Source organism: Macaca thibetana, chromosome 17 (assembly GCF_024542745.1).
Source record: "Macaca thibetana thibetana isolate TM-01 chromosome 17, ASM2454274v1, whole genome shotgun sequence".
Lineage (NCBI taxonomy): Eukaryota > Metazoa > Chordata > Mammalia > Primates > Cercopithecidae > Macaca > Macaca thibetana.
In genome coordinates, this window is record NC_065594.1 from 19,989,890 (window position 1) to 19,997,238 (window position 7,349).

The 7,349-nt window shown below is 35.4% G+C and overlaps 1 long non-coding RNA gene across 1 annotated transcript in view; it reads left to right on the forward strand.

Annotated features, from left to right (window-relative positions):
- The window catches only part of LOC126940350 (uncharacterized), a 174,717-nt gene that overhangs the window by 159,432 nt on the left and 7,936 nt on the right, over window positions 1-7,349 (forward strand). The window contains exons 3-4 of the long non-coding RNA XR_007720713.1: window positions 4,765-4,856; window positions 6,846-6,990. This is a non-coding gene — a long non-coding RNA (uncharacterized LOC126940350). The remainder of the gene's footprint in view (window positions 1-4,764; window positions 4,857-6,845; window positions 6,991-7,349) is intronic.

Genomic DNA, 7,349 nt, shown 5'->3' on the forward strand with positions numbered 1-7,349 from the left:
TCTACCCGCCACAGCCTCCCAAAGTGCTGGAATTACAGGTGCGCTGCTGCACCAGGTCAGCCTGAAACTATTTCTAAATTGAAAAAGATGTAGCAACTTTCTCCCTGTCCCCTCCAACTGCTTCTCCCTATCCTTCTGGCTACTTCCCCACCCCCACTCCCTTATTTGAACTCATTCCTTTCTGCTTGTTCCTTTGGTGCTCATATATCTCTTAGGTAGAGACTTTTGGAATTTCACAATGCATACATTTATTTCTCTCAAAAGAGGGAAAGGTATTTAAATGTAGAACAGATATGCAAACAGAACAGCTACAGAACAAGAATAAAACTCCTGAGATTGTTAAAATACAGATCCAACAAATTTTTTCTAAACTGGGACTGATAAATGCCACTTATGATTTCCTGCAACCTTTCCTGGACCTTTTGTGATCTTAGTCTTTCACTGACAATGGTAAAATATATTCAGCCGCCCCCATTAAAATGGAACACTTAATTGAAAAATTAGAAATCTAAAAGAGAAAGAACTATATAAGTGTTTATAAAAGTTAGGCTTTTAGATCAAAGAGATCAAAATCTTGAGCTTGGAGCAATAATATAAGGAATCTCTGTTCAATACAAAAGTTTTACTTTTTCTGCTATGCAGAGACCAACAACAACAACAAAAAACCCAAAAAAACAAAAAACAACAACCAAAAAAAGCTGAAAGGGGAGAGGGAGAGAGAGAGAGAGCGAGAGAGAGAGAGAGAGAGAGAGAGAGAGAGAGAGAGAGAAACTGCTTTAATCTTTCCCATCCACATTTGTTAATCAAGCAAACCAGACTGGTAAATGAAAGATAGATGTGTTACTAATTCAAGGATAATTGGGGATTTTATTTTTCTTATTCAATTCAGCCAGTCCTAGCCAAAATGTAAATATTAAAAATGTAACCTTGGCTGGGCGCAGTGGCTCACTTCTGTAATCCCAGCACTTTGGGAGGCCAAGGTGGGAGGATCATGAAGTCAGGAGATCAAGACCATCCTGGCTAACACGCTGAAACCCCATCTCTACTAAAAATACAAAAAATTAGCTGGGCATGGTGGCAGGCACCTGTAGTCCCAGCTACTCGGGAGGCTGAGGCAGGAGAATGGCGTGAACCCAGGAGGCGGAGCTTGCAGTGAGCCAAGATCACACCACTGCACTCCAGCCTGGGCGACAGAGTGAGACTCTGCCTCAAAAAAAAAAAAAAAAAAAAGACAAAAAAATTAAACTTAAACTCATTTGAAACTGAAAAAAAGGGTAAAATTGATTTTACAAAAATCAAACTTCCGGCCAGGCGTAGTGGCTCATGCCTTTCTAGCACTTTGCGAAGCAAAGACATGAGGATCATTTGAGGCAGGGAGTTCAAGACAAGTCAGGGTAACATAGTGAGACCCTCATCTCAATGAAAATAAAAACAAAAATAAATTAGCCAGGTGTGGTGGCATGCGCCTGTAGCACTAGGTACTTGGGAGGAGGCTGAGGTGGGAGAATTGGTTGAGCCCAGTAGTTCAGGGCTGCAGTGAGCTATGATGATGCCACAGCACTCCAGCCTGGGTGCCAGAGTGAGAGACACTATCACCAAAAAACTAAAATCAAACTGCCACAAAAACTTACTTGCCTGAAATTTTGGTCCACAGTCTTCATTAGATTATCTGTAAGGGCAATCAGATTCCAATTTTGTCAGAAATATAATTTAGATCCAATTGTCTTTTATGAGCCAATGAGTTTTTATTACTATCTCATGACTAAAATTCTAAAATGAAAGTTGTGAAATCTTTGTGTGTGTGTGTGTGTGTTTAGATGTATTTATACATATATACATGTATTATATATTGTGTCTACATGGTAAAATCTGGCATAGTTGACCAGAAATCTCTTAAGGAGAAATGAATGCTCATATAAAATATATAGTAATTAACCCTCATGGCTTTTAGTTTATGTGAAATGAGTAAAGCATTAATAAATAAGATGATTTTAAAATTATTGGTAAAATAAAACTAGAAATGTCTTCAGAATTGTCAGCATACACTTTGCCTGGGTTTACTGGTCAGTTTTATATCTTTCTCTGTTAGATATCTGAAGCTGTCATGGTTTAACACAAAGGTTATAAAAGTATAAACAGCCTAAAACAGAATGATCTTTGTGTAATTTTGTGATAAGACTAATTTAATGTTGTTGATTTAATGAAAACAGCCATATCTTCTGGCTTATCAGCAAAATACCGATATACTTAACTTTAAGGTTTGTATTTAAGTGAACACCTGATAGTCACAGGCTATAAAAATGGATAACAAGGAAATAATTTGATACCATAACTAACTTTGTCTAATATTTCAGTTTTCAGAAATCATCTAGGTTATCTGCTAAAATAAATGAATTAGGTAAATGAAATAAATTTCCATAAATGAACTTTTAATGTAATTTGATATCTTAAAGTTGTATTGAATTAATATATACTAATTAAATCTGGGTCATTATCAAATAAGATTTTAAAATTATGTTATAGGGAAACATGTTTCTAAAAATTACAAAATGATTCTCATGATAAGTATTGATATATTGAAAATGAACCAGGTAGGTAAAAAAAGAAAAGAAATTAAAAGTAAAATACTGATATGTGACAGACAATTCAAGATCTTGCTTCCTAGGTTTCACTAAATTTAAGAGTTAAAAAATTGTAATCAATATATAGAATTCTGTATACAAAGAGTGCATATATATTCAAAATGTATTTTTGATAGAAACAAATTATAAGAAAGTCACAAAGTGGCTGGGCAAGGTGGCTTGTAATCCCAGCACTTTGGGAGGCCGAGGCAGGTGGATCACGAGGTCAAGAGATTGAGACCATCCTGGCCAACATGGTGAAACCCCATCTCTATTAAAAATACAAAAATTAGCTGGGCATGGTGGTGCGTGCCTGTAATCCCAGCTACTGGGGAGGCTGAGGCAGGAGAATTGCTTGAACCTGGGAGGTAGAGATTGCAGTGAGCTGAGATTGTACCACTGCACTCCAGCCTGGCAACAGAGTGAGACTCCATCTCACAAAAAAAAAAAAAAAAAAAAAAAAAAAAGAAAAAAAAAAAGAAAGAAAGGGATAAAGTTGTGTTCTTTATTGAGAAAAAAATAATTTTGTCTAATTTGTAGGTTAAACATTGTTTCAAAATATAGAAGAGACAGGAAAGAACCAGTTAAGTAGGAGAGTGATATGTGAAGAAAGTATAGATATGAAGATGTGTTTTTGGTAAGAAAGGTTAAAAAGAAAAGATAATAATTTTACATGAGAAAAAACTTTATATGATAAATTTGTGTCATAAAGTAAAATTTAAGAGAGCAAAAGTAAAGGACAAAGCAGAAATTCCAAGCATATTGTCAATGGTACATACTGTCAGAGTACTTTGTGATAAGGTTTGTGAAAAGAAAATTTATGAAAGAAAATTTGCATTTGATCAAGTTGGCTATAATTAAAAGGAAATTACTTATAAGTCTTTCTAAAGATTGAGCTTTGATATTAAATTATACTAATACAAAACTAAAATTTTGGTTCCCTGTGTTAGAATAACAAGTTTTTCATCAAGTATCGATTTGCTTTCAGTAAAATTCAGAGGTTCTGAATTTTTAATTCTGAAATCTGTATCTTTTTAAAACTTTTCAGACTTGTATCTCAGAAGTTCAACTTTTACTGTACCTTGCTGCATGTGACTTGCAGGTCACATGTCATTGCCTTCTGTTTTTTTATCCCTGGGAAAGGTACATCTTTTTGCTTGGCTGGGGTGGTAACTTTCTCCTTCGGTGTTTTTATCAATTCCTGTAACCTTTGTTCTGGTTCTAACACTGATGTTATGGCCTAACACTGAAATGCTTTATCTTGAAGATGTAGAAAAGCAATGTTTTCCTTCAGTATACCTTGATTCTGTACTCTTGGGTTTTCTTTATAACCAGGAAACATTCATGTTGTTACTAAGAGTCCCTACTTTGTGTCCCTACTCAAGGTACTAGTTTTCTTGTTTACATTTCTCCATAATAAATTGTACATCATAATCTTGGACAAACTCTTCCTCTGTCTGCTTAAATTCAAGTACCTTTTTCATCAGGTTTGACTTCCAGGTTATCTAACTGGGCTTCTCATGAGAAAAAGCAATTACACAACAGAAGATTTTTCTTTTCCTTTTTGGTAACAGATCTGAAAAAAAAGAAAGATTTTACATTTTATCAAGATAATCCTTGTGTTGTCTTTATTAGGATTTTGGTTACTTAGGAAAACTGAGCTTTAAATGGACTAAGGTTTTCAAAATCATGTAACTTCTATATAGCTTTTGAAGTTTTATGATTATCACTCTGGTTAAATGAATAACTATTATTTAACAGTGACCTGTGATTCTGTTTTGTTTTTCAGATTTTTGTTTTTGTTTTTGTTTTGAGACAGGATCTTGCTCTGTTGCCTAGGCTGGAGTGCAGTTGTGTGATCGTAGTTCACTGTAAACTAGGCTCAAGTGATCCTCCCATCTCAGCCTCCTGAATAGCTGGGACTACTGATGCATGCCAGAACATCCAGCTAATTAAATTTTTTTTTTCATTTTTTGTTTTAGAGATAAGGTCTTTCTCTGTTGCCCAAACTGGAATGAAGTGGTGCAATCACAACTTGTTGCAATTTTGAACTCTGGGGCTCAAGCAATCCTTGGTCTCCTGAGTAGCTAGGACTACAGGTGTATGTCACCATAACCAGTTCATTTTTCATTTTTATTTGTAGATACCAAGTCTTCATATGTTGCCCAGGCTGGTCTTGAACTTATGGCCTCAAGCAATCATCTGCCTTGACCTCTCAACGCACTGGGACTACAGGTTTGAGCTACCATGCTGTAAAACTTTTCATGGAGATGAGATTTTGCTAATGTAGCCCAGGCTGGTCTTAAACACCCGGCCTCAAGCAATCCTCCCACCTCAGCCTCCCAAAGCACTGGGATTACTGGCCTGAGCCACTGTACCCAGCCCATGATTCTCTTTTGATCAAATGTTTCAAATCTTTTGATGTCTTTGGCAGATTTCACCAGGATTGAAATTCTAAAGTATGTTTTTTTGGCTTAAAATTAACTTTGGGATATTCTAGTTGGGCCTCTGGAAACATCAAAGAATGTATCTCTTATTTTGTAGAGATATTAAATTATTTGGTAAATTGTATGGTAGGCATTGTCAAATAATAGTATTAGATCTTCTCTCAGTTACATTTATGGGTATGTTATTGATATAAGTGTTTCCAAAATCATACAAATTAATAAAAATATAATATTTTATCAGTCATAATGTTTTTATGATTTTTGATTGCTATGTTCAAGTTACATTTGTATGAATATGTTATTAATTTAAATATTCTAAAAAGTATATAAAAGTTATAAAATTCTGATGATCTGATGTAACATTATCAGTCATAATTCTGGTTGCATCTACTAGATATCTTAAATGCTACATGTAATAGCAATAACTAAATTTCCTGGTCAATTGGAACTTTCATCAGATTTTAATCATGCCTATTCTAAATTTTTATCATCCACAGCTGTTGTTTTGAATTCTTCTCTAAAAGCATTTGCAATCAGCTGTATTCCAAAATTGCTTTTCATGGAAAAGACTAACAAGTACTCTTGAACACTGATTTCTGATAACTTTAGGATAAATGGGCTAAATAAAAACTCCCAGAATTCTAATAAAAGACGGACTCATTCATGAGGATTGCTATGTCAACATCAAGCAGAACAAGAAATACAAGGGACTGAACTGATGGGAGCACTAAAATGATTACATAAATTTTTGTTTGAAATATTGCTGATGGTTTTTGTATCTTGTTTTCCAAAGTCAACACTTCCACAGTACATCTCACTACAAAGACATTCCCCAAGGTTAGTGGGTGACCCAAAGCCAATCAGCCCACTCTGTGATTAGCCCACTGTAGTCCTATCTTTTGGTGTTGAGTGTTCCCACAACCTCCAAGGTTTCAAACCTTCCTTTTTCTCTAAGTCCCCTGCAGTAACAACCACTCACTGCAACCACTGGCTGCCACTTCCAAAACTGCAGCTTTTGCCAATAACTTGTCACCCATTACACATACAAAAGTCAGGTTTTCTCTCACAATACGAAGTAATCCCTGGTACCCCAAAAGCCAAAGAGATCAGGTACTACTTTTAATTGCTCCTTTTTTTTTTTTTTTTGAGACTGGGTCGCGCTTTTTTACCCAGGCTGGAGTGCAGTGGCATTATCTTGGCTCACCGCAACCTCCGCCTTCCGGGTTCAAGTGGTTCTCCTGCCTCAGCCTCCTGAGTAGCTGGGATTACAGGTGTATGCCACTACGTCTGGCTAATTTTTTGTATTTTTAGTAGAGATAGGTTTTCACCATGTTGGCCAGGCTGGTCTTTAACCCCTGACCTCAGGTGATCTGCCTGCCTTGGCTTCCCAAAGTGCCGGGATTACAGGTGTGAGCCACCGTGCCCAGCCTTTAATTCCTCTTATAACTCTTATTTAACAATTTGGTTTCCTCTATGACAATATAAACTGCAATTTATAAATTAATAGGATCAGATTTCAAAAAAATTCTTGAACCTAATAATTCAATCTTATCTTTTAATTCTAAATACATTTTCCCTTTTTTTCCTTTGAGAGAAGGAGCTGTGAATATTATATAATCTACAATCCTTTTTGTAATGTCCAGGATTTTTGCAGAAATTGCAAAGCAGAGGATTAGATTGGTTTTGGAACTTACTAGGTTAGACAATTGTTTTAGTTGCAAACTCATGATCTTTTTAGCTTTTCCTCTTTGTTTGACTTTTTCTTTTTCTTCCTTAGGTAGAGTATGGAATATTTGATCAGCAAAATTAACTGGCTCATGAGTTTGAGAGGCAGTCCAACTGGGGCATTATCTCTTTGTTACAAATGCCAGTTCTTTATCTGATCCATTTACTAAGTTTTAGTTAAGGAGAACATCATTTTGGTAAGTTAGCATACGTTTATTCTGATAGGTCTGAATATTGTTTAAATGTTTTTTTTTTTTTTCACACTCTCATAGTATAACATTACAGGCTCATCAAGATTTTGTTGGTATTGTTATATTTTGTTCCAATTAATAACTTTTGGAAAACAAAGGGGATAGGATTTAGCAAAGCTTTGGCAGTATTGCAGGCCCATTCATGATCTGCTTCAGAAAATTTATGTAAGTCCTTTAAACAATTTCTCCAATTTGCCTTTGCTATCTAATCTTTGGCTTTACTTTCTGACACTAATATGCGAATCACTTGGTATAAACCAGAGAATCTGGGATTATAAGCTCAAACATTTAAATCACATTTTCTA